Source organism: Bos mutus, chromosome 26 (genome assembly GCF_027580195.1).
Source record: "Bos mutus isolate GX-2022 chromosome 26, NWIPB_WYAK_1.1, whole genome shotgun sequence".
Lineage (NCBI taxonomy): Eukaryota > Metazoa > Chordata > Mammalia > Artiodactyla > Bovidae > Bos > Bos mutus.
In genome coordinates, this window is record NC_091642.1 from 19,163,289 (window position 1) to 19,190,246 (window position 26,958).

Sequence of the window (26,958 nt, forward strand, 5' to 3'; positions counted from 1 at the left end):
GAATGCCCACTTGTTTCAATCTATTGATGTGGGGCAGTGTGCTGGCCCAGGCCTCTACTGGTAGTGGGTACTGGCGCTTTCTAACCGGGATGGTGCCTGGTTTGAATTCTGTTATCTTTGGGGCTTGATGTTTAGCCAGCCTGGGGGGAGAGGGGGTTGTCTTCCGCCCAGACCCCGGGGAATAATTGAGTCAGCTCGCTCTCATGAGCTTCCGGCCCACCCAGCTCTTCCTTTGGAGGCTCATGCAACCTCCACTCATCTTGGGGTGGAATTGAGAGAGAGAGCAAGTCAGTCATAGTGTCCATCTGGAAGGTGGGCCTCTCCTCAGGGGAGAAAGTCACTTGTGCTCCTAGTTTGGAGAGCAAGTCTCTTCCCAACAAGGGTACTGGGCTCTCAGAAATGTAGAGGAATTCATGAATCACTTGGCGCCCTGCCACCTGACATTTTCTGGGCTGGCAAAACGATTTAATCATCTCTTCTCCCGATACCCCAGTTATAGCAGTAGTCTTTTTGGACAGTGGTGCCACAGGTTTTGTTACTACCAACAGTTCTGCTCCTGTATCTACCATGAAGTCAATGTTTTGGTCCCCCACTTTTAAGGTTACCAGCAGCCCTATTTAATTTCCAAGCCGGCAAGCCCCGCAACTGCGGGAGCTTCCTCTTCCTTCCTTGCCGTAGGGCATTCATCCTTCCAGTGGCCAAAAGCTCAGCACCAGGCACACTGGTTTGGCTGTAACAGGGCCCAGGGCCTCTGTTGGGATGGTTGAAGGACTGTCCTGTCCCTGGGGCAGATGTAGTTTTCCAGAGGGCCAGAGATAGACTTTCCCAGAGCAGCAGCTAGCATTGCAAATCTCTTGTCTGTTCTCTTTTGTTCCCTCCAGTTCTCTGGCAGAACGCAGTCTCTGCTTAATTCCGACGTCTCCCTTCCCTTCATGTCAGTATTCACCAGGAGAGGTGGGTATAGCTTGGGCGGTTTGGCTGGAGCCGGATCCTGGAAGTGTTGGCCAGAGGCTTCTGTCACTGGGATGGGAGCCTGCCGGGGTGGTGGCTCTACGACCTCGGGGAGAGCTGGCGAAGGAGCAGTGGCTGCTTCAGGAACTTCACCTGGCCCTGGATTGGGCATCAAGGCGGCCTTCGGTCCTGGTGGAGCACTGAGAGGCAGGCGCGTCCTTATCCAGTATGGGGGAGGGGTCAGGTCGTCCCCGTCCAAATCCTGTAGAATTTGCTTTTTTATCATCAGTCAATTTTTGTGCCATTAATATTTTTCCCTTTCCCTTCTGGATACAGAACCTTGTCCAAGTAGGAGGGTCTTGAGCTAACCCTAGCCATGAGTCAATATATGGATTTGATCCAGGCTCGCCTGTGACTACTGTATAGACTGCTTCCACTATTTTTAAGTTCATGGTGTACTCTCGTGGCCATCCTACTCCCATAGTGGGCCATTCGACCTCAAAGAGTATTTGGAGGCTGTTAGGCTTCATCTTCATCTCATAGTCTCCTCCTAATCCCTCCTTTAATTTTTAATCATGCCCTCCAATATAGTTGCCTTAGATTCACTTCCCCCCATCTTGCTTACCTTCTCGGACCTTCTTCTACTTTTCCTTTTTGTTCTGTCTACGAACTTCTCAGAACCCTATGTACTTCTGATATTTCCACTCAATGACACTTAAATTGGCATTCTGCCTCCTTCGTAACTGGGGTGAGAAGAGCCTTACCTGCCAGATCCCAGAGGGAGAAGGGGGATCGGCGTGTCTTCACCTGCTGGTCAGCACAGCCGAACCAGAACACCATGGGGTCCAAGACTGTTTCTCCCTTAAAGTCCGTTCTGTCTTGGTGGGCTTGATCAGGTGCGGATGAAAACACAGATGGGTTAAATATCCCATGTCCCAGGCCATCTCTGGAAAAGCCAATTCATATTCACTTATGTATCTCCCTCCTTCTAGCCTAACAATTCCAAGGGGGTCAAGAATTTCACAGCAGACGGGACACCTCCTGGGGGAGAGCAGAATACGAGCATACAAGGACCAGTTTCTTATCCTAAAAATCTCCTGGTGATCGCTGGTAATAATTTTCCCTGAGATGGTGTGGACACACCTAAATGACCTTCACAAATTTCCTTCCTAAGCCCAAGCATGCTCGTCAACCTGTGTACCAAGCAATCGCCGCCTGCCTATTCCAGGCTCCTTGGGTCCCCCACTCCTTCTAGTCCCTCCTAGGCGGGTGATCAGGCCCCCTCTTCCACCCTGCCGGGTGGGTTCCTCCTCACCTGAGCACTCAGTTCCCCTGCTGCCATGCGCTACCTGCTAACGTGAAAGGTCCAGGTGTTGAGAAGCAGAATCCTTCCAGAAGGGCTAGGCGCCTTCCCCACTCTAGAAGGTTCAAGCCACAAGGCCTCGGAGTAGTCCCAAATGGGACTTGTCTCCTCAAAGTGAGGAGTTTCCCAGCCCATGCACCAAATGTAGCCACGCGTTTCGGGAAACAAACTCACTCAGAAGGACAATGCAGATAGTGGAGTGCAGTTTATTACACCAGTGGGCCCAAGGCAGAGTCTCCTCTTAGCCAAGGACCCCGACCAGTTTTTGTGAAAACCTTATATACTCTAAGTGTACTTGCTGAAACCCACCTCCCCCAATTCCTTGAAACTAGTCTGGACAAGGTAAAAGAGAGATACGATCAAAGTTAACCTGTGATTCATGTGTCACAAGACTAGATAAACAGTGGATATTTATCAATAGGCCTGTGGTCATATCCCAATAAATATAATGGAATTTACCACTTTGTTCTGTTACAGAGATAATTAGCATATTCTTTTAGGCAATGGAGAGTCCAAGTACAAGTCCTGAGGCTCTTTTATCTGGGGGTCTGATTTTCCGTTGGTATGCCATTTCTATAAACACCGGGCACAAAGTTCAGAGTCCATTGGGAGGGTGACCATGTGTGTAGCCTAATGTTCACAGCCTGGCCTAAGATGGAGTCCAGCCCTGTCTGTTTCCTCCTTCAGTATCAGATATATTTTAGCTATTATTATTACTATTGTTACTCAGCCTCCATGTAAGTTTCTTGGATGAGGTTGACCTGATTGACCTCGAAGGACATTTGTTCCTCAAGAATTTGATTGCTCTTTGTGTCTAAGGAGCTAAGTCTTAATGACCCTGTTAAACTTTGACCTCCCAGGCCTTAGTGCGAAGCCAATGTATTGTTACCAAGAGAAAGACAATGGCAACCCACTCCAGTACTCTTGCCTGGAAATCCCATGGACGGAGAAGCCTGGTGGGCTACAGTTCATGGGGTAGCTAGGAGTCGAACACGACTGAAGTGACTTAGCACTAGCAGCAAGGTAGACAAAGAGAACCTCCTTGTGACTGGTTTCCGTGGACAACTCTGAGTCACCACTCATACTATTTTAGTACAACTTCATTGAGCGTCTCTTAAGGGTTTGATCTAATTTGTGCACGTTCTTAGGAAGACAAGGACTTGTTTTCATCTTTGAATGGCTTAAAATTAAGTTTGAGAAAAAGTGAAAAGGTCAGGAATTGTACATAGGAAATTATTTAGATGGTGGTGTAACGGTTTTAAAATAGGAAGCTCTGACGTGGTGTCCTCTCTTCTGGGATCTTCTCTTTTTCCCCTTCCCTACTTTCCATTACCTTCCCGCTAAGCCCAGGGAAGTAGTCTCATCTCATCTCCAGTGATCTGCCTCCCATCCCAATCAAAGCAGTTGGCATCATTTATATTGGATGTAAAGAGAAAGCTAGTAAGTTCTCACCATGATATGAATGACTAGCCTTTTTGATGTGGGTGTTTGGTCTTCGATAATTAACTCAAAGGATGGTCTGGAGAAATGCTGGGGTGGGTGTGAATGACACTTTGAAGGGGACAGTCTCCCCAGTGGTCATCAGCTATTTTAGGGTCACTGAGTCTGTCCTCCATTCCACGCCAGAAGAACAAAGGACAGCTCGACTCTGCTTTGGAAGGCTCGCTGTCTCCTGAAATGAAGTATGCACATTGCCCTATGTCAAGGCTCATGTAGGGCCTGTGAGGCCAATTACTCTGCAAACATTCGTTGAAAGGGGATTAAGAATAACAGAAAATTCCCTAGATCATGTTGGAGCTTTGGCATGGGTGACTTTCGAACCCAGGTGCTGGATCGAGCTCTAGGGGTCAGGTTGCACTTCTGGCCGTCACATGCCAGTCATAAGAACAATTCCTCTCCCGATGTCCATTTGACCAGAACCTCCTCTATACCCCGTAGCAGGGAGATTCTGAGATGCCACTGACTTTTCAAGATAGCAAATGTATATTAATCAAGCACCTAATTGGGTTAACCCAATTGGGAGGGTGCAGAGGAATGTGTCTTATTGTCCTGTGCTCAGAGAGTTCAGCCCAGTGGGGCCAGCTTGGGAAGGATCTTTGGAGAGTATAATACTCATCTTGAGTTAGGGATAAGCCTTTGTTTCTCAGTGAGAGATATCTTGATTAAATGGATGAAGGACAGTTTGGCATAGAAGTTGTCTTGGGGATTTAAACCCTGGCTCTGCCATGTATGCACCAGATGACCTTAACTCGTGTCCCTGTGTATGAAATAAAGATAACAACAGTACCTGCCTCATAGTGTGGTTATGAGCACTAAGATATGCGTGTTGCTTAGCATCATGCCTGCTCCAAAACAGTTATCTAACAAATGTTAATTGTTAGTATTAGCAGGAGTATGGTTTACTCTGGAGGAGGAAATGGCAACCCACTCCAGTATTCTTGCCTGGGAAATCCCATGGACCGAGGAGCCTGGCGGGCTACAGTGCTTGGAGTCACAGAGTCAGGCACGACTTAGTAACTGAGCATGCATGGTCTTACTGTTAGCCCAGATAATCCAACTGCTAATACTAAAAACCATACACTTTCTTATTTAATTGAACAATAGGACAAGCCTGCATTGTTTAAATATGATACCACCAGCTACATGTGACTACTGAACATTAGCAGTGTGGCTAGTTCAAATGGATATGTGCTAAAAGTATAAAATGCATGCCAGTTTTTGAAGATTTAGTTAAAAAAAAAGGAATGTGAAATAGCTCAATAATATTTTCATGTTGATTACATGTTGAAATGGTAAGTTTTTTTAATATATTGGGTTACATAAAATAGTAAAAGTAATTTCACCTGCTTAACTAAAAAATTAAACATGATATATCTATTTACATTATATTTCTATTGGACAGTGCTCTTCATAATTAGCAATTAACCTTGTGGTTAATTTATCCTTAGCTCCAATATTTGTAATATTCATATTTACTTCATTTTCAAAAGGAAAAATAAAGAGGTTTAGTGAGGTAAAGTAACCAGCCCAACTGGCAAGAGGCAGATCGGGCTCTGCAACCAATCTGTCTCCAAAAGCTGAATTCTTTCTTCCCTGCCAAGTGCTAGAGAACACAGGTGAGGGATTCAGAGGGAGGAGCCATGTGGGCCAGTCTCAGCCTTCCAATTGGAAAATAAATGTGGCCTCAGACACGTAGGTAATAGAACTGCCAAAAGTATATGAAACCTGGCACTTAAATTGTGAGACTCTAATGGTTTTTTTTGTTCTCAAACAACAGAATACATTTCAGGCCCTTATCGGACATTTCCATCAAGATAGAAAAATAAAAACAAAACAGACAAAAGCCACCTCTTGGAGAGAACTACCTTCATAGGATATCAGGCATCCCTAAACATGTCATTTTTGTCCTCATGGAAGGAATTCTGCTAATATCCCTGGGTGTCAGCGGTGGTCAGCAGCAACCAGAATGTAGAAGGTCTCACGTCTGGGGTGTGCCTGGCACTAGCAAGGGCAGGGACAGTCGTGTGTGTCCAGGAGGAGTCCTGCAGAATGGAGAGGTCTCTGTGAGGTCTGAGAGGACTCTGGATGGGACTCAGGTCTCCCCAGATTTCAAGCCCAGGCCTCTGTTTGTTGGAGCCTCGCCGAAACATTCCAGAGACAACCCCACCCGGGCCCCTCCGGGACTGGTTCAGCGAGTTGCATTTCTAAAATGTGATTCAACTTTGTCATCTCAAGAAACAATGAAGCAGGGTGGTAAAGGAACACAGCTTCCTGATTTTTTAGGGGTGAGGTGGGGGTAGTGTACCCCCTGAGTGAGGGGCTCTTGAACAAATGAATGTGGAAATGAACATGTCTCCCACCATGGCCTGTCTGTTTCTGTCCATCAGTCTCTATGTCTTCCAGCAGCGTCCGTCGGCACCTGCTCTAATCCATTTACTCATTTTCACTCTTCAGGGCCTGCTGTTCCTCCACAGGAGCCCCTGGGGTCCCATGGCAACCTGAAGCCTTCCGACTGCCTGGTGGACGCCGGATGCAGGTGAAGCTGTCGGGATTCGGCCTGTGGGAACTCGAGCATGGCCGGACACACAGAACATACAATGAGGAAACGACGGACCCATCAGGTAACCACTGCAAATCCTGCACCCTCTAGCTGTCAGGAGAGGGGTACAGGGCTCCTCACCCCACCTGCGCTTTCTGATGCTCACCCGCTCGGGTCCCTGCTGTTGGGCCTTCCTCTGGGGCTGATGGATGCGGTTATTCCGGTCACCCAAAGAGAGGGGGAAAAAAACCCAAACAACCCACTAGTGGCCTGAGTCCATGGTGGGGTGTCTGAGTGAGGAGCCTAGTCCTTGCCCTGACTTAGCTGGGTGACCTGAAGGGAGTCTCTGGCCTTGTCTTCAGTCTTCTGTGTCCCCTCGTGTCTTCATGCCGTGTTCTCAGCGGAGAAGGCACCACCTGCCAGGCCCCTTACAGCTGATGAGCTTGGTAGTTCCCCACCCTCTCTGCACTTCAGTATCACTTGAGAAGCTTCAAAAGACACGAAAGGGGCTGGGTCCCATCCAGTGCCAACTGAATCAGAACTTATGAACATGGGGTCTGGGCATCTGTGTTGCTTTCTAAAAGCCTCTCGAGTGATTCTGATGTACATCTCGAGACAAGGCACCACCTGGAGTCCAACCCTCCTGCACACGTGTGCGAATTGAGACTCCACGGCTCTTCCTACTTGTCTAGGCTTACTGAGCACTCTTGAGTCTTGCTGTGCACTGACCTGGGCCCTAGTGAGCCCAGTGTGCTCCGCTTTGACCGCCTCTCTCTGAAGCAGCAGGCTGCCAGCAGCTTTGCTGTGTGCATGTGGGGAGGTGTCTATCATATGGTATCTTGCAGAAAAGACAAAGGGGGAAATGTTGAAAACCTCTTAGTAGCCATTTCTTTCTCTGCATCCTGCACTATATTTTCTTTTCATGATTGTAGCCTATAATGATATAAAAATCTATAAACACCACCACAAAAGAAATGTAAGTGTATAAAATATCCAGCACAGATACATCTGTAGAGACAGAATGCAGATTGGTGGTTGGCAGGAGTTGGGAGGTAGGGGAAATGGTCAGAAACTGGTTCACGGATTCAAGGTTTTACTTTGGGGTGTCAGAAATGTTTGGGAACTAGGTGTACTAGCTGTATGGCATTGCCAGGGTGCTCAATGCCACTGAGTTGTTCGCTTTCAAGTAGTTTTATGTTCTATGAATTGTTACATGATTTTTTTTTTTTAATGTAGGCAGTACAGAAAGGAAAAAGGAAAAGAAAAGCTGCCTGTAATTGCACAGTCATGAGTTAACTGCTGTTAACTTGTTAGGGCAGGATCATCGTTCCTTCATATTCACACACATGGGCCCCCAAGTGTATGAATCTAGAGATATCTCCAACCATCAGGGTCAACTTCTCGGGGACTGGATACTTCAGGGCTCCTGTGCTTCCTGGAAAAAGAAGGGGTGACTTTTTCTGTTCCACCCAGCAGCTCTGACCTTTGACAATCTTGGCTTTGCAGAGTTCTTACTGGGCAGCCCTAGAACTACTGTGTCTCCCCCAGGTGCCCTGGTCTGGCACCCAGAAGGGAGATGTTTACAGCTTTGCCATCCTAATGAGAGAGCTGATCCAACACCAGGACCTTGGACCTTTTGATGATCAAAACCTGACCCCAGCGGGTAATGCTGGGAGAGACTCCTTGGCCGGCTTGGTCATTCAATCTAGACTTTTTTCTTTCCTGTGTAGTCAGTTCTTTATTTTAAAAATCTTACATCTTTAGACCCTTTTTGAACAGTTCCATCCTTTCACCTTCTTTGGTCTTTTAAGATACTGACATTTTCAGAGTCCAGATCTCTTGTCTTGTAGAATGTAGTACTACCTGGATTTGTCAGTTTCCCAATGGCTGGATGTAGGTTATTTTTAGCAAGAATACTTCTTCACATCAGGAAGCGCAGGCTATCATTGATGTCAGTTACTTCCCTGCTTGCTCAGCTGGTAAAGAATCCAGCCGCAGTGCAGGAGACCCTGGTTCAATGCCTGGGTTGGGAAGATTCCCTGGAGAAGGGCATGGCAACCCACTCCAGTATTCTTGCCTGGAGAATCCCATGGACAGAGGAGCCTGGGGGGCTCCATTCCATGGGGTCGCAAAGAGTCGGAATCAACTGAGAAACTAAGCACAGCAAAGAGAGCTACCTTTTAAATGCTTGCTTTTATTCTTTGTTTTGTGAGATGTTTATTAATTTAGAATCTATTCCAGTCTTATTTTTTATTTTAAAATTCATATTCCTTCTTAAAGAATTAGAAGACAAATTACAGTTCTGTTACAAAAAAATTAAGGAACTCAGAACTACATACTCTATTCAATAACAGCAGCCAGAGCAATTCTGTAAGAAAATGAGTCAGATTGTGTCACTTCTCTACCCAGAATCTCCCCCTAACTTCCCATTTGGGGAGTGAAAGATAAATCCTTACAATAAATAGCCTGCAAGATCACTGAAGGCTTCTGATGGGGCCTCTGTGACTTATATTAGTGTTTGGTGGCTCAGTGGTAAGGATTCTACCTGCCAAGCAGGAGATGCAGGTTTCATCCCTGGTTTGGGAAGATGCCCTGCAGAAGGAAGTGGCAACTGACTCCAGTATTGTATCCTTGCCTGAAAAATACCATGGACAGAGGAGCCTGGTGGGCTATAGTCTGTGGGGTTGCAAAGAGTCGGACATGACTTAGCAACTAAAACAACAAGGGCTGTGACCACAAGCTGGCTAGCTTGAAACAATATTCTTGCACAGTTCTAGAGACTAGAAGTCCAAAATCAAGGTTTAGCTGGGCTGAGCGCCCTCTAGAAACTCTTGGGGAGGCCCAGTCTTTGCCAGTTTCAAGGTAGCTGCCCCAGCCTTCCTGGTTTTGTGGCCATGTAGGTCCAATCTCTGCTTCCATCTTCACATTGCCACGTCTTCTGTGTACATTTCTTCTGTATGTGTCTTATGAGGACACCTGTCCTTGGATCAGGGCCCCCTCAAATAATCCAAGATGATCGCTTCAACCCCAGATAATTATATTTGCAAAGACACTTTTTCTTCAAATAAGGTCACATTTGCAGGTCCTGTGGATCAGGACACAGGCGTATCCTCTGGGGACCACCATTTGGCCTTCTCCATCTTCCTAATTCTGCCTCCCATGCCTGGCTCTTTTTAATCGCACTGGCCACCTTTATGTGCCTCCACAGTGACGCACTTTCACTCCGGAGTCTTAGCACACGCTGTGCCCTCTGTCTGGACATCTCTTATGCCATATTTGTAAGTACAAATTTGTTTCGTTCTTTCTTAAGGACTACAACAGTTTTCACTGTAAGCTTATGTTATATCTTGGGCTGGCCAAAAAGTTCATTTGGGTAAGATGGTACAGACAAGCCCGAATGAACTTCTTGACCAACCCAGTATTATTGATTGGTAGATGTTTTGATTGTGTGCCATTATTTTTTTTTTCTTTTCCAAACTCCTGCAGTGAGTAGTCATGAATCTTTGTGGACATGTGTGAGTATTTCTTCAGGGTGGATTTCTGTTCATGAAATTGAAAAGGTAGACCTATTTTAAACATATTTAAATTTTCTGCTAAGTGGTGTCCACTTTTCTACTTACAAAGGATATATTCAGGTTTGAGAGGTTTGGGGAGCCAGGTTGTCTCTGAACACAGTCCATGAGGGAATTACAGGCAAAAGTAATGGGAGGTGAAGCAAAACCTGATCAAACTCGTTTAGAAAATTCACAGTAGGCGTAACCCCCAGCACTGTTATTTTGCACTTTGGCTGCACATTGGAATTTCCTGGGGAACTTAAAAAATGTCTGAGGTTTGGATCTCAGCCTCAGAGAGCCTGATGTCACTGATCTGGGTCTCTAAAATTTCCCAAGTGATTCTAACATGTAGTTCAGGTTGAGAACCACTGTCATGGAGAGAGGATGTGTGTGTGTGTGTGTGTGTGTGTGTGTGTGAGAAATGTGTGTTTGTGTGTAAATCAGCCCACCTTTCTCTCTTGATTTCTTTCCCCTTGCAGTGCTGTGTTTAGTCACGTCTGACTCTTTGCAACCCCATGGACTATACCCTGCCGTGCTCCTCTGTCCACGAGATTCTCCAGGCAAAAATACTGGAGTGAGTAGCCATTTCCTTCTCCAGATCTTCCTGAGCCTGGGATTCAACCTGTGTCTCTGGCATCTCCTGCATGGACAGGTGGATTCTTTACCACTAGCACCACCTGAAGGCCCTTATCTTCCCCCTTTTGTTTCCTGCCTTCCCTACCATTTCTAGTCCATCCCCAATGGCTCATCCCAAGCTGCTGCTTTAAATCGTCGTGCATTTCCTGGAGACTTTTTCAAGTAAGGAGCCTTTCTGAGTGTACTAGTCACTTTGAAAGCAGATTCTGGTTTCTAATTTGTGGCAAAATGTAGGAGAGATGAGACTACTCCCAAAAGGTTGATCTCAAATCCAGGGGCATCTAAATTTGGAACCAAGCAGCTAACAGATCTTCCCGCACTGAACCCAGGTGGACGCCCACCTATGCTTGTTAAGCTCAGCTGCCACGTGATTGTGCCAGCTGGGTGGGGAGGGGGGTGTGGAAAGACTATGGACAGTGGGTGCATTTCCCCCTCATTGTGGGCATCTGCTCACCAAGCTGGATGAGAGGCAGTCACAGGGGACGATGGGTACAGAGGACCACAACCAGGAAGAGTACAGTGAGCCCATAGTTTATGGGCTAACACTCCCTTCCATTAACTTCTACATCCCTGCAAACAAATCCTGGTCCTGGAAACAATGTCAATTCCCTGCATACATTAGAGCCATGGTTCTCAAACATTTTACTGCTTCCCAGGTGCCTCAGTGGTAAAGAATCTGCCTGCCAATGCAGGAGACACAGGAGACAGTGGTTCGATCCCTGGGTCAGGAGGATCTCCTGGAGAAGGGCACGGCATGCAACCCACTCCAGTATTCTTGCCTGGAGAATCCCACGGACAGAGGAGCATGGCGGGCAACAGTCCGTAGGGTCGATACGAGTCGAAATCAACTTAGTGACTGAGCATGCATACTCGCAAACATTTTAGCGGGCATCAGAATCACCTGGAGGGTTATTTGAATTGAAAAGTAGAGGGATGTGCCCAGGATCTGTGTTTTAATTAGTTCCCCAGTTGATTCTGAGACCCACTAACACTAACATTTGAGACTTGATTTCCTCTCTCCCTGTACTGTCCTCTTAAGAAAGAAGTCTCTGTGTGAAGTTTTCTCCTGAGGACAGGGGCATGTGCTCCACCACTTTGAATGGAGAACAATCTGCATAAATTATTTGGAATTTATTTCTACAGGTTCATCTATGCTCTCCCATTTATTTATTAATTCAATTACCTATTACATTTCACTTATGATATGCATATATAATTTATTATATGATATAGTTATTTTATATTTTGAGTTATCTAACACTCCTTTGTTGCTCAAATTGTTTTATCTTTGACCGTTTCATTTCGATTGCCTTCTGTATACCTTTGACGTATACCTGTTGCGGGGTTTTATTTTGTGCTTCCTTAGTTTCTGGTGGTATAAGATGCTTTAGCCTCATCTTGGATTTTCCCTGCTTCAGTACTAGAGTCAACTGCTTTTGTTAAGAAGCCCTGACTCCTTTATTGGAAAATGAACCCCTGGATGCTAGATGTGCTTGTTGCTATGCGCATGCTGTTGTTTCTAGCCTCTCTTAGTAGACAGAGTAAGATAATGTGTGTGTATACACCAACTCACACGGACACACACATTCATATCATTATCTCCCCATCTGTGTCTACATTAAGGTAAACATGAGTTCGTGTTGACATCTTCAGTGTCATTATCGCATGGTTTGTTTATTTATTCTCTCCCCATCACTCATGCATCACCTCCTTTTCCAATAGCGAGCATCCTGGCTCCCGCCATCTGCCACCCGTTCACTTACTTGTTCAATCCCAGTATATGTTTACAGTAGTATCAGAGTTTTTCATCTGAATCCCCAGGAGAAGCATTTCTACCAGCTAGAGGATAGTGATTACGGATATTTCCTTTTGACTTTAGTCTTACCATCCCTACTCGTTTTATTGTATTTTTGAGTATTTATTTATGTAGCTGCATTAAGTCTTAGTTGCGGCGTGCAGGATCTTCACTGAGCCGTGCCGGTTCTTTTCTTGCAGCCTGTGTGCTCAACTGCCCCGTGGTATGCGGGATCTTACTTTTCGACCTGGATCAAATCAACATTCCCTCCATTGCAAGGCAGATTCTTAGCCATTGGACCACCAAGGGAGTGAACGCCAAGGACCACCTTAAGAGAACTCTCTCTCCTTTTTTTAATGTATCTAGTGGCATGTGGAACTTCCCCAACCATGGATTCAACCTGTGTCCCCTACAGCAGAAGCTCAGAATCTTAACCACTGGACTTGCCAGGAAAGTCCCTATCTACTCATTTTAGAAGCTGCTTACATCAGTGCTTTACTCCCTCCCCCTTCAATGAGGTTATGTCACACATTTGTAAAACAGATTCTTTGGTCTCTGTATTCTGTCTTGCAGTTGTCCGGTCTCCCAACTGATATGTTTTTAAATTTGCATTCTTGAAGATTCATTCTCGAGTTGTAAAGCCCTGTGGGTTTTGGCGAATACACAATGTCTGATCACAACCAGAAAAAAATCCCCAGGGCTTCCCCTATTTTACTTTTCCTCCTCCCCAAATTCCTGGAAGCTTCTGATCTATTTTCTGTCTATAATTTTGCCTCTTCTGGGATATCATACACACAGAATCATACAGAATGTAGCCTTGTCAGACTGGATTCTTACACTTAGTAAAACATTTAAGATTCATTCATTTTGCCACACCCACAGTGTTTTTATAACAAAAACATGTACATTGTTGTCAAACATTATTTCCTCTACAAACCAGAATGTTTAATAAAAGTCTGTAGACGCTAATGAGGAAGTGAAAGAAAGTAGGTTTACATAGCTGGACAGAGGCAGAACATACTAGTTACAATTTATTGTTTGTTAAAATAACTTTTATGAACAATTTTACCGGTAATGGAAATTTCATAAAGCACACTTAGGGTGTTTCTAGTACCAAACGGATATATATTCCTAAGATCACAGGGAGATATCCTTCATTTCAAGAAAAGTTTTATTAGAAAAAAATCAGATTAATATATATCAGGAGTCCCCATTTTCCAGGAGAATTCTAATATTTCCTGTAAAATATTCAGATTTCTTTGAAATTTTAACCTGTTTGATTTGCTTAAAAACTGAGTTTGTAAATTTGAAAACACCTCTGTTTAAAGCGAAGTGTCCTCAATGGCCCAAAGTTCAGGCATTGAGCTACCTAAACTCAAATGGATTTCAGAAATCATCCACCGAATCAAGGACCCCACGGCCTCCGAGTCACTTCGACCTTCCCTATCAGAGGAGAAGGGAAATTAAATTATGGTGGTCATGGTGAAGGCATGCTAGGATGAATCTCCAGAGAAAAGGCCCACTTTCTGTTCCATCTAGATTTTACAGGAAGCCAGTCTGGAGGGTGAGTAGGTGTGTAGCAGAGGTTTTCTCCTAATTATTTAACCATTAGAATTTTAAAGCTCTGTGACTATGATTGATTCTGGGTGCCTCCCTCCCTCCCTCCATTTCCTCCCTCCTCCCATCTCCCTCCTCCCTCCCTCCCTTCCTTTTCTTCCTTCATCATATACTCATTCAGTGCCCATCATATACAAAGCACTGGGCCACGTGCTGGCTGAAGTCTAGTGGTAGATTCTCCCTTTATTCCATAAATGATTTAAACATGGATCAGACTTTCATTGCCTTCCTTTGTCCACCCCAGATACTGTGTCTCAATCAAGACTCTCCTTCCCAAGGAGTTCTGATATGACCTCAGAATCTTTTTCAAGCCAACATTCCAGGGGGTTATGACTCATTCATTGGGACTGGATTGTAGGATAAAAAAACGATTCACCAAACTTAGAGTAGGTTATTGACTTTAATTATTCATGGCTCTTGAATAGTTTTCTCAGTAGTGGCTTCACATGAGGGTCACTGTATCATCTTTTGACCCGTTGAGTGTCAGAAGGTACAGCCTTTGAGAAGTAGCTGGAGTTGATAGATGCCTGGGTAGGAGTCGGGCATCTACTCCTAATTTTGCCATTCTACTATACCTTCTTAACAGAAGAGCCCCGTGTTCTGCATTTTTCACATCAAAATAGTTTTAAATAGTAGGTCTCAGGTCAGTGAATATTTTTTGCTTAGGAAATAGGGTCGCCAATGTTAAGGTAAGTGTATTTCCTATAAGAGCCTCAGTCTCTTCATGTGAAAGATGAAAAATTTATTTGATTTCTCTGAAGACGCCTCTAAAACAAGAGCCTATGGGATCTAGAAATGCCCCTGATATCTGTCACCAGAAAGGAAAACATCTGGTGTTGCCATCTGAAGAGAAAAGAACAACTCATCCTGAAACCTACACTTCCGCATGCCCATGACAATGACGTGAAATGTAGGGAAGAGGGGCGTGGGGAGGGCAGTGAAGGCTACTGTTTGTCCAGTGCCCGCTGGGTAGCAGACACAGCCCTAGTACTCACTGCCTCCCTGAATTTTCCGAAGGACTCTGTGAAGTGTGTATTATTATCCTCATGTCTCAGATGAAGAAACAGACTGCAAAGACGGAAGCGGGCAGTTCAAGATCACACAGCTGGTAAAGGACGGGCTGTCCTGCCAGGTGCCTATGGCCATTGGCATTTCACTGCTGTCCATTGGCAGCCCTTGAGTATGAAAGCTTAAGGGCAAGACCTGCTGTCTTGGAATGTATACTTGGATGTTGTGTTCCACTGTGGCCCTAAAGTTCTTGGACAAAGATGTAAATCTCTGGGTTCTTTTAAAGCCACGTGAGTGTACTAGAGACAGTGTGATGAGCTAGCTGGAAGTGTACGCCAACCACATGGAGGAGGTGGTGGGAGAGAGTACCAACCAGCTGCTGGCCGAGAAGAGGAAATGGATCAGCTTTTGTCCACAACGCTGCCCAGATATTCCAAAGTTCCGGGGGCCTTGACAAAAGAACCAGGAAGCAACACCATTGCTATTTAAGGAGGCCCCACATGGAGAGACAATCTCCTTTGTTCTTTTCTTAAGAGACTGTTAGGCTCTTCTAAAATGGGTCAAGCATTCTGTGGTCATTCGGTACATTTTGTAAAGGGAGACAGAGGCAAATGCCCTCCAAGCCACAGGAATTACAGAATGCTGCTAAGTCACTTCAGTCGTGTCCGACTCTGTGCGACCCCATAGACGGCAGCCCACCAGGCTCCCCCGTCCCTGGGATTCTCCAGACAAGAACACTGGAGTGGGTTGCCATTTCCTTCTCCAATGCATAAAAGTGAAAAGTGAAAGTGAAGTCGCTGAGTCGTGTTTGACTCTTCGCGACCCCATGGACTGCAGCCTACCAGGTTCCTCCGTCCGTGGGATTTTCCAGGCAAGAATACTGGAGAGGGTTGCCATTGCCTTCTCTAATATAGATAGATCTGTAAGATGGAATAGTGACTGCAGCAATAGGAGGATACCACTAGATGGCGCTCTGGCTTCATGAGTCCGATGCGGCGGCGGCTGCTGCTGCTGCTAAGTCGCTTCAGTCGTGTCCCACTCTGTGCGACCCCATACACGGCAGCCCACCAGGCTCCCCCGTCCCTGGGATTCTCCAGGCAAGAACACTGGAGTGGGTTGTTATTTCCGTCTCCAATGCATGAAAGTAAAAAGTCAAAGTGAAGTCCCTCAGTCATGTCCGACTCTTCGCGACCCCATGGACTACAGCCTACCAGGCTCCTCCGTCCGTTGGATTTTCCAGGCAAGAGTACTGGAGTGGGTTGCCATTGCCTTCTCCGCATGAGTCCGATACTCTCGGTCTATTCAGATTACTGTTCAGTCTCTGAGTCGTGTCCCACTGTTTGGGACCCCAGGGACTGCAGCACGACAGCCTTCCCTGTTCTTCACTATCAGATTATTTATATTATACGTCTGTCCAGATATTTTGCACAATAGGCACTACTAACTTCAGATTCAAAACTTGCTTCATTTTTGGCTCTGTTATCACCTGGGCACTCTCTGAACACTTGACAGAGTATCTGCTGTTAAAATTCCTGTACCCTTCCGTGTGTCTTGACAAAGAAAGGGGGTTGGCGATTTGAATGTGTTAATGTGAGATTGGTTGATAGAAGCAAAAATGTTAATTAATGAATTGATGAGTGTTTACAATTGTTTCCACATCTGCAGGCTGAATCTTTCTAATCAACTCTATAACCAGTAGGGGCAAATGCAGTTCTCTCAGGGAGAAAATCTTTTTTGAAAAGGCATTTATGTGACCTGCTCCTCACCCCTCCCCGAATTTATACCTACCAATTAAAATATCTCTTTAGAGAAAATGCAGGCTGGGAGATGGGTGTCAGAAAATTCCCTCTAGATGATGGATTCTTGTTAACCAAAAATCTAATGCACTGAAGCAAAAAAGATCTACCAGGGAGACTTTGTAGGGATGTGTAGGAGACAATTGGAGAAGGCAATGGCACCCCACTCCAGTACTCTTGCCTGGAAAATCCCATGGATGGAGGAGCCTGATAGGCTGCAGTCCATAGGGTCTCTAAGAGTCGGACACGACTGAGCGACTTCACTTCCACTTTCACTTTTCATGCATTGGAGAAGGAAATGGCAACCCACTCCAGTGTTCTTGCCTGGAGAATCCCAGGGACGGGGGAGCCTGGTGGGCTGCTGTCTATGGCATTGCACAGAGTCGGACATGACTGAACCGACTTAGCAGCAGCAGCAGCAGCAGTAGGAGACAATATGAATAAGATACTATTCAAAAACGTCCAGCTTCACTGGAGAATGGCTTGTTGCAGGAAGGTCCGTGGAACCAGAGCATTTTGAGTCCGTGACAATCTTTTTCTCTGACATTGTTGGATTCACAAAACTCCGCTCTCTCAGCTCCCCCCTGCAAGTTGTGAAGCTCCTTAATGACCCGTACAGTTTATTTGATCACATCATTAAAACTTCTGACGTGTGTAAGGTGAGGCACCTGGTCCTGGGTCGTGGGGACACACACGACCCTTGTAGCTGTCCCCCCTGGGCGTGAATGAAGATGAATCCAGCCCAAGACATCAGTCAGGAGGAAGGCTCTATTTTAGGCTGGCAGTCTATCTCAATTCATGGCAGAAACTCAATATTTGATTCCTGTTTGTTTTCTTGGAAAAGGGCTTGATTCATCACAGATGTAGGTGCTTGTCAAGAATCATCAGCTATTCCCTCTGTTTCCTTCCATTATTTTATCTCACAGTAAACACATTTCTAAAACAGGCATTGACCTTCTACTGGCTAATTCCTCCCGTTCCCTCCTGAATATTTCTTTTTCATATTCAGAGAGGCTCACATTTACTCTCCTTTAAAGCTTGTCTTTGAATCCGGTGTGTCTCACTTCTTTTACTGTGATCTTTAGCAATTCAAGCTTAGATTATCAGACTCATGACTAAAGGTCAGAGAGCAACTACCTGACTAGTACTACTGCTCTGGAGAGGTATGAACAAGTTCATCTGGAATGAAGGGTGAGTTTTGCACAAAAACTGACAATCTGGCTTCATTCATTAATGCCAAGGCCACCTTGTATGTTTTCTGGTGGGGCCAGATGATGACTCCAGGATGCCCATATTCACACACACCAGGTGGGCAGCCACAAGTTCATCAGCTCTCACCTCTGATACCAGGGCTCTCTGCCTGTGGTCCTGGATCAGGAAGACTTGGGGCAATGGAATCATGTCCTCTGGCAACACATCCTCAGTGGTGTTCCCCCAAAGTTCCCCAACGATGTAGCCCCAATTCCAGAGAGGATGGAAAGATAGTACAGACAATCGCGAAGAGCAGATCATATTCACCCAACAAAAACACAAGCTGCTCTGCTTAGAAGATCCTCCTCTGGGATTGCCTCTTAGCGTTTTCTTCTCAGCTACATTTTGCATGAACGAATGCTCACATCAGTTTGTATTAATAAAGGATGTGCCCAAGGTGGGGTGAGGTAGCCTAGAAGCAGTTTGACTTGTGTGCTTGTTGATTTTGGGTAATTTCAGTGTCACCAGGAGGCAGACGTGTTCTTACTGCCTGGCTAAGGCCGGAAGTTTCACCTTTACCATCATCGTTGGAATCTGCTGAAATGCAGATGGATCTGAAAGGAGCTGTAACTTTATACTTACGCTTGCCATTTATTCTCTCTTGTGAATGAAGGATCTGAAGGATGATTTTATTAGGAGGATTAGGGAAAAAGAAGACAGATGCCTGCTGCTGCTAAGTCGCTTCAGTCGTGTCCGACTCTGTGCGACCCCATAGACGGAAGCCCGCCAGGCTCCCCCATCCCTGGGATTCTCCAGGCAAGAACACTGGAGTGGGTTGCCATTTCCTTTTGCAATGCGTGAAAGTGAAAAGTGAAAGGGAAGTCGCTCAGTCATGTCCAACTCCCAGCAACCCCATGGACTGCAGCCTACCAGGCTCCTCCATCCATGGGATTTTCCAGGCAAGAGTACTGGAGTGGGGTGCCATTGCCTTCTCCAAGACAGATGCCTACATTTATATATCTTGTGTAGTATAAATGTATGCATAATGGTACCTAAGGGCCCTTATGTGGAGTGAAGATATTCCAGGTTGGATAAGGTGGACTGTCCTTGAGGGATCCAGGAGATCTTTTAAGGTCTGCCTCATCAGTGTATCGCTGTCTGTCTAACGAGTTTTGAACTTGGGTTGGGGGAATATGGTCACCGGCAGCCTCAGATTTCAGAAGGGAAAGTCGTGACTGGGGGAGAGGGTTGGGGAAGGAAGGCTTCATGGAGGAAGCAGGGCAAGGGGGAAGGACCTTGAGCAGGACCTTGAGGAAATGCTAGGACTTGGATGGTGTGGCGGTCATGGAGGGCGGCCCTTCCAAGGATGGGGCCCAAAGCAGGATCAGTAGCGAAGGGCCTGGCCCCGCACCCATCCCCTCACTCCCAGCCTCCCTTGGGAAGAACACAAAGCCGCTTTCTTCCTTTGTTTCCAGGTTGAAACCACTGGAGATGCATACATGGTGGCTAGCAGACTTTCCATCCGCACTGGAATCCGACACGTGGATGAGCTTGCCACCATGTCCTTGCACTTCCTCCGTGCCACCATCCACTTTCAGATTGGGCACATGCCCAAGGAGAAGCTGAAGCTCCGGATTGGCCTCCACACAGGTAGACAGCACCAAGGGCAGGTGGCCTTGTGGCCCCGATACAGCAGCAGATAGTTCTAAATCCACACCCTAGGCCCGAAATGGGAAAATCCTCAGAGGGGAAGAAAAGATCGAATCATCTTTGCTTGTGTGTTTCTACTTAGCCAGATTGCTTGGTAACAACAAGGAGACACAAAGATTCCAAGATGTTTAGCCCCAAAATAGGAGGGGCCTCCAAACCAGAACAGTTATTTTGGGCTTCTTTCCCTCCGTGCCTCACCATCAAATGCCCTTTGATCTGTTTTTATCAAACTCATGGACATGTGACTTGGGAATGGATGACCTGCACTTGATTAAATGCTATCCTGTCACTGTCTTGAAATTCTTGATAATTTTTGAATGGAAGATCCCTTATTGTCATTTGAGACTGGACCCTGCAAATTACGGTAGCCAGACCTTCTCCTCCCTCTCCTTCGCAGCTTAACTAAAATAGACCCTGACTCCTAACCAGAGTTAACCACTCCGATGTTTGTGCCGCTGATGCCTTGTGTACATCCCAAGGGCATGAATAACATCATCATTGATTTATGTCTTAGTCAGCCTGGTTGTTAAAATGCCATACATAGACCAGGTGGCTTAAACCACACACTTTTCTGGCAGTTCTGGGGGCTGGAAAGTCTAAGCTCAAGGATTCTACCACAGTGGGTTCTACCTGTTCAAGCTTGTAGAGTGCCTTCTGGCTGTGTCCTCATGTAGAAAAAGAGAACTCTGGTGTCTCTTCCTGTTCATTTCAGGGCTAAGTCATTTCAGTCATGTCTGACTCTTTGCGACCCCATGGACTGTAGCCCACCAGGCTCCTCTGTCCCTGGGATTCTCCAAGCAAGAATACTGGAGTAGGTTGCCATGCCCTCCTCCAAAGGATCTTCCAGACCCAAGGATCGAACCTATGTCTCATGTCTCCTCCATTGGCAGGCGGGTTCTTCACTGCTAGTGCCACCTGGGAAGCCCAATTCCTCTTCTTACAAGGGCACTAATCCCATCAAAAGAGCCCTACACTCACGACCTCCTCTAATTACCACCTAAAGGCCCCACTTCCTAATACCATTGTATTGAGTTTAGAGATTCAACATGTGAATGTGAGGGGAGGCACACAGACATTCAACCCACAACAATTGATTATGTTGCTTTCCACTCAGAGTCTGTGAATTCCATAGTTTGCCTCATTGTAATCCTTGAAATCTGTTGCCAAACTTTGCTCCAAGAGAGTACTTGACAAACATTTGTTGACTGGATGTGCATTGTGGAGTTGACACTGGGGAGATTGCGGACTGGCCGTGCCCCTCTGTCCTTGGCTTTGCAGGTCCCGTGGTGGCTGGCCTGGTGGGAATCACCATGCCCAGATACTGCCTGTTTGGAGACACCACGAACGTGGCACCCAGAATGCAAAGCAGCAGTTTGCCTGGGTATTGTTTACAGCACTTCGCAAACACAAGCTTGCTGTCCCTCTGGTCCCCTATCTTTAACCAGAGAGTATTTTTAGAAGACCATTTGCATTTTGTCTACTCTTTTCCATCTGAAGGATAAGATCGTTATCCATTTCAGACAACACGGGTTGCAAGCTTTGTAGATAAACCTTTGCACTGAGCTCTTGATGGAGCCCTGCAAACACACATGGAAGCTCCTAAGACTTTCCATCCTAAACACTCAGGTACACCTAGGGTACTGCTAAGTCGCTTCAGTCGTGTCCGACTCTGTGCGACCCCATAGACGGCAGCCCACCAGGCTCCCCCGTCCCTGGGATTCTCCAGGCGAGAACACTGCAGTGGGCTGCCATTTCCTTCTCCAATGCACACATGCATGCTAAGTCACTTCAGTCATGTCCGACTCTGCGCGACCCCAGAGATGGCAGCCCACCAGGCTCCCCCGTCCCTGGGACTCTCCAGGCGAGAACACTGGAGTGGGCTGCCATTTCCTTCTCCAACGCATGCAAGTGAAAAGTGAAAGTGAAGTTGCTCAGTCGTGTCTGACTCTTAGCGACCCGGCGGACTGCAGCCCACCAGGCTCCTCCATCCATGGGATTCTCCAGGCAAGAGTACTGGAGTGGGGTGCCATTGGGTAAGATCATTTAAATAAGGAGTAGGAGTTGGCAAACTTTCTGAGCAGGACCAGAGAGTAAGTATTTTAGGCTTTGCAGGCTATAATCTCTGTTGCAACAACGTAACTGTTGTTGTCATGCGGAAGCAGCAGTTTGCAACCTGTAAATGCTGGGTGTGTTTATGTTCCAATAAAACTATTTGCAAACACAGGTGGTGGGCAGAATTTGGCCTGTTGGTAGCAGTGTGCCAAATGTGATGTATAGTTTTGGTGATACCAAAGAAATCTATGGCCAGGAACTCTGGGGAACATCAAATTCTTTTGCTTCAGAGTAGTTTTATTGCACTGATTATTGCTAGACATATATATGCCATTTATTGACAGATATTTATCAACTGGAAAACTAATTATTCGGTGATTTAAATATTAAAAAATTTAGATTAACATCTTTTGAATTTGTAGATCTTTCACAGCACATAAGACACACACACAAAATCTTTTCCCCTCTGATTACTTTATTGTCTAAGTTAATCAATTGAGTTCCCAAATCCAGATTTAAACCACTGTCTTCGCTTATAAGTTAAGAGTTCAAGGATAAAATATGAAATTGGAAGTGCTGATGTAGGCTCCGAGCCTGACTTTGGTTGCAGTTCAAGTTACAAAGGACTTTTTCAGTGGTACCTCTCAGTTCTGGTACCATCCCACGGAGCCCGAGGGGCCCAGCTGACCTCCACCCATCAGGAACACCAGCTTGCATATGGAGTCAGTTCTGTCTTATTTATAAACTGAACCTATTAAAGCTTGAGCAACACCTAGCAGTGTGTGAGCAATGCCTGTATGACTGGGGGTCCCAGCCCATGTGTCCCAGATGTGGGAGATGTTGTCTGTGATTTGCTTAATGAGAGGTGCTGGTGGTCCCAGAATTTGAGCCAAGTGTGAGGTGTTCCCTCAGCCTTTGCCCTACTTTTGACATCCATAGGAGATTCACAACCATGGTGATGACTAGACTGTAACTGGTTTCTGGCAGCTGTCCGGATCCAGGTCTCTCAGAGCACTGCCAGCATCCTGCTGGCATGGGGAGGGTATGATTTGCAAAAGAAAGGCACCATTCCAGTCAAGGTAAGACCAGGGCCACTGTGAACACCCGTCCCCACTTGGGTCCCGGAAGGAGATGTCAGGAAACTTGATGGAATGAGTGAGTCTCCATGCCCTGGTTCATGGAGACCACTGAGGGCCACATAGAGCGCTCGTGACTGCCAGTTGTCTTCCTCCAGAGAGGGCTGTATGGTTACCTTAATGGTCAAGCGTGGAATCCGTGACTTTGGCTCCCACCTAGACTAACCTCTCGTGCGACGCCTCCTTCCTCTTTGCTGCACTGGTCTCCTGGCTTCTGCTTGAACACCCCAGAATGATGTAGTCTCCCACATGGAGCAACAGCAAATACAACCCAGGAATAATCATGCCCACATTCTTCTATTTCCCTTCTCCTGAGTCTAAAGTGCCCAGGTGGAGGTGATGGAAGCCCATTGGTCTGGGGGCACTTAGGCCTCATCTCATCTCTACACATTTCCGTATCTCTTCCCTTGCCCTCTGCCTTCTTTCCATGCTGGCTCCCAGTCCATCACTGAAATGTACCATGAAACCACCTCATCTTTTTGATAAACCTTGCCTTTCTGGGGGTGGTGGTACTTCTCACATCTTGGAGATGTTCACTGTGGGGGTGGTGAGTGGTTACTGGGACTTTGGGAGCTTGAGTGAGTGTCAGGGTCCAGGGACAGAAGTGAAGCAGGGAGGGGGTGGTACCTTCAGTTTACTAAGCCTGGCTCTGGCGTCATCTAATGTCAGGTAAGAGGAAGCTTTTTTTTAGATGGCAGAAGTGTAGACCTAGCTATGAATCCTGTTCCCACTAGTTCCTAGCTGTCTCATTTGGGGGCTTGGTGTTATAATCTGTAAAATGGGAACAGTGATAAGACTGCCCTCACAAGGTGGCTGTGAGTGTTGTGAACCTGGATGTGAGGTGTTTCACCTGGTGGCCTACTCACGGTAAGAGCTCAGCAGATTTTATTATTACTTTAAAAGATTTTCTTTGCAGTAGACTGAGACTCCACTAGTCCTCACCCCCTAGGCCATTTGCTGAGTGTCCATTTGGGCTTATCAGCCTAGTCCAAGGACATGATCACGATTTCATCAGTGATGAAGCTTCTCCCTTACCGAGGCAGCTCCTGCCTGGAAGCAGTTTGGGCTACAGATGTGATTCTCAGGAAGCCAGCAAGGATGACCTGAGTTGTCTGCTGAGAGACCACACTTGACAGACAGCCTCTCCTGCTCTGAGATTCACCAGCCCTCCTTGACTTCCCACAGGGCAAAGGAGAACAAATCACGTTCTGGTTGAAGGGCAGAGAAGACTGCAAAGGAGAACAAATCACGTTCTGGTTGAAGGGCAGAGAAGACTGCACTATTCCACTCCTCGAATTTGCTCAGAAAGAAGCTGAAGTCCCAGGGATCTTCTGAGGTGAGTATTTTCTTCAGAGGTGTTTGTGGGGTCCCAGGAAAGTCTGTGGGGATGCCTTAAATATCCCGTTTAGGGGTTGTGGTTCAGATGGCCAAGTAGTTAAGAACCTACCTACTGATGCAGGAGATGCGGGTTCGATCCCTGGGTAGGGAAGATCTCCTGGAGAAGGATATGGCAACCCACTCCAGTATTCTTGCCTGGAGAATCCCATGAACAGAGGAACCTGGTGGGCTATAGTCCATTGGGTCACAGAGCCAGACATGACTGAGCCACTGAGCAGACACCTATGGTTCCAGGGTGTTGAGTCAGGCTCCCACTTGGGGAAGCCATCTAACTGGCCTCAGCGCACCCTGGAGCCCTGTTCAGTTCAGTTCAGTTTAGTCGCTCAGTCGTGTTCAACTCTGACCCCATGGACTGCAGCATGCCAGGCCTCCCTGTCTATCACCAACTCCTGGAGCTTACTCAAATGCATGTCCATTGAGTCGGTGATGCCACCCAGCCATCTCATCCTCTGTCCCCTTCTCCTCCTGCCTTCACTCTTTCCCAGCATCAGGGTTTTTGCCAATGATTCAGTTCTTCGCATCAGGTGGCCAAAGTATTGGAGTTTCAGCTTCAACATCAGTCCTTCCAATGAATGTTCAGGACTGATTTCCTTTAGGATGGACTGGTTGGATCTCCTTGAAGTCCAAGGGACTCTCAAGAGTCTTCTCCAACACCCCAGTTCAAAAGCATAGATTCTTCAGCACTCAGCCTTCTTTATAGTCCAACTCTCACATCCATACGTGACTACTGGAAAAACCATGGCTTTGACTAGACAGACCTTTGTTGGCAAAGTAATGTCTCTGCTTTTCAATATGGAGTCCTGTGGCCTGGAGCAAACCTAGAGTTTGATGAACTGGATACAGTGAACTCAAGACCAGGGCTGCTTGCTGCTCCCAGACCTGCCAGTGAGCCTGCCTCCCTGCCAGAAGTTTCCAGCCCATTAGCTTGCGAATTGGCAGTGAATCCAACTTCATTCTGGGGAAGGAGAAAGCTGGAGAATGAAGCCTGGGGCCAGGGGCCTGCCTCCCTTTGCAAAGTGCCTGCTCCCTAACCTCTAGTGTTTATTATCCTTATCAGCTAATCAGAAGGCAGGGACATAGAAGCCCACAGCCGAAGGCATCTCAGGAATGTTTTCTAGGTTGAAGCTCTATCTGAGGTGTGAATCACTGAAATCCAACAGAATTAGGCCACCCGGGCAGGCAGAACCCCCGCACTCTGGCTGGAAGGCCTGGCTTCACTTCCTGTGAGCACTGCGCCTTCCAAATGCATAATATCCTGTTCTCAATTTATTGCTTAATTTCTTTCCTATCCACTGAGCAAAGGACAGAATCGAGGCTTGAATTTTAAGTAGGATTTTTAAAATTCATTTATGAAGTATTTAATTTTTTAATCTCCAGGAGAAAAGGTGAACCCATCGATTCTGCCATGAGTAATTTCCCCTTTACAAAAAAACGGGTTTTGCAACAGGTCTACTGAACCACTGATGCATTTACAGTATATATATTTTTAATTCCATGAAACTCCTTGCATCCAGATTATCTTCCATGTGGCTGCCGCTGAAAATGGCAGAGCAACTTGAATGATATGTCCTCTTTGAGTCTTTTTCTATTGAATTTCCAGGACTGAAGATGTGAAAACCAAAGAGGAATATTTTCTTTTTCATTTGACCTCAGAGTGGCCTTTGTGGAGATATTTCTGAGCTCTGTATAGGGCTTTTTGGTGGGATGGGAGCATTTAATACCAAATTTGACAAAAGGTTTGGTGGAATTCCTGCCTTTCTTCAGGAAGAGGGACACCATCTAGGCACCGAGGGTAGAGCTTTGCAAATGGTAACCCAGCTCCATGGAGTGCCTGAGCTCCCATCAGCAGGACTCTTCTGCCCTGAGGTGAGCAGTTGAATTCTAGGACTTGCACAGATGCCACAATTCCGTTTTCACTGTGGTGGGCTCTGCTCCTCTCCAAAGCCCTTCAGCATCAAGGATTGAAAGCTCGTGACTGATGCTTGGAAGGAGAGAGGAAGAGGCATTTATATGTAGGAAACATGGAGCTACGTTGGCATGGAGACCGTGGGCCAAAAGTTGCTCCTCATGCCTTATACCTTCTTCCCTTGTTTGGGATCAGGGCTTCTGAGTGCTAGCACTTTGTCCAATCATGAATGCAAACAAGGCAGCTTCTGCTCTGGGTGTCTCAGAGAGATTGGCCAGTCCCATCCATCCGTCCATTCGTGTACATATCCGTCTATTTCTCTACCCATGTATCTATCCATCCTTATGAACATTTCATTAATTCAAAGAGCATTTATTGAGTACTTACTCTGTGCCAGGTACCACACTGGGAGACACAAGAAAATATGAAACTTTCCATGATCTTTAGCTCTCAGTTTACTGGGAGAGAGGAAGCATACTAGTAATGCAATGTATTAAGGACTAATAGAGGTAAGTGCAAAAGAGCAGGAGTGACTGAGAAACCCAATATTCGTGCATTGAAAGAGAATTAGAAAATGATAGAGATGTAGGGATGGGGTGGGATGTGATAATCGATTATTAATGTCCAGTCTTTGTATTTGTATCAAGTGTGGGTGTTGGTTCCTTTCCAGCCCTAGCCCACAAGCGTACACAGTTATGTTCACATAGTAAAGACTGTTACTTCTGCCTTTTTCATCAAACATTATGATACAAACTTTTGGCATCCAACCACACACATCCATACACACACACACACGTGCCTACATA

General features: G+C 46.3%; 1 pseudogene; it reads left to right on the forward strand.

Moving 5' to 3' along the window:
• Nucleotides 1–24,183, forward strand: part of LOC102274424 (guanylate cyclase 2G-like) — a 50,813-nt pseudogene extending 26,630 nt beyond the window's left edge.
• The last annotated feature ends 2,775 nt before the right edge of the window (nt 24,184–26,958 follow it).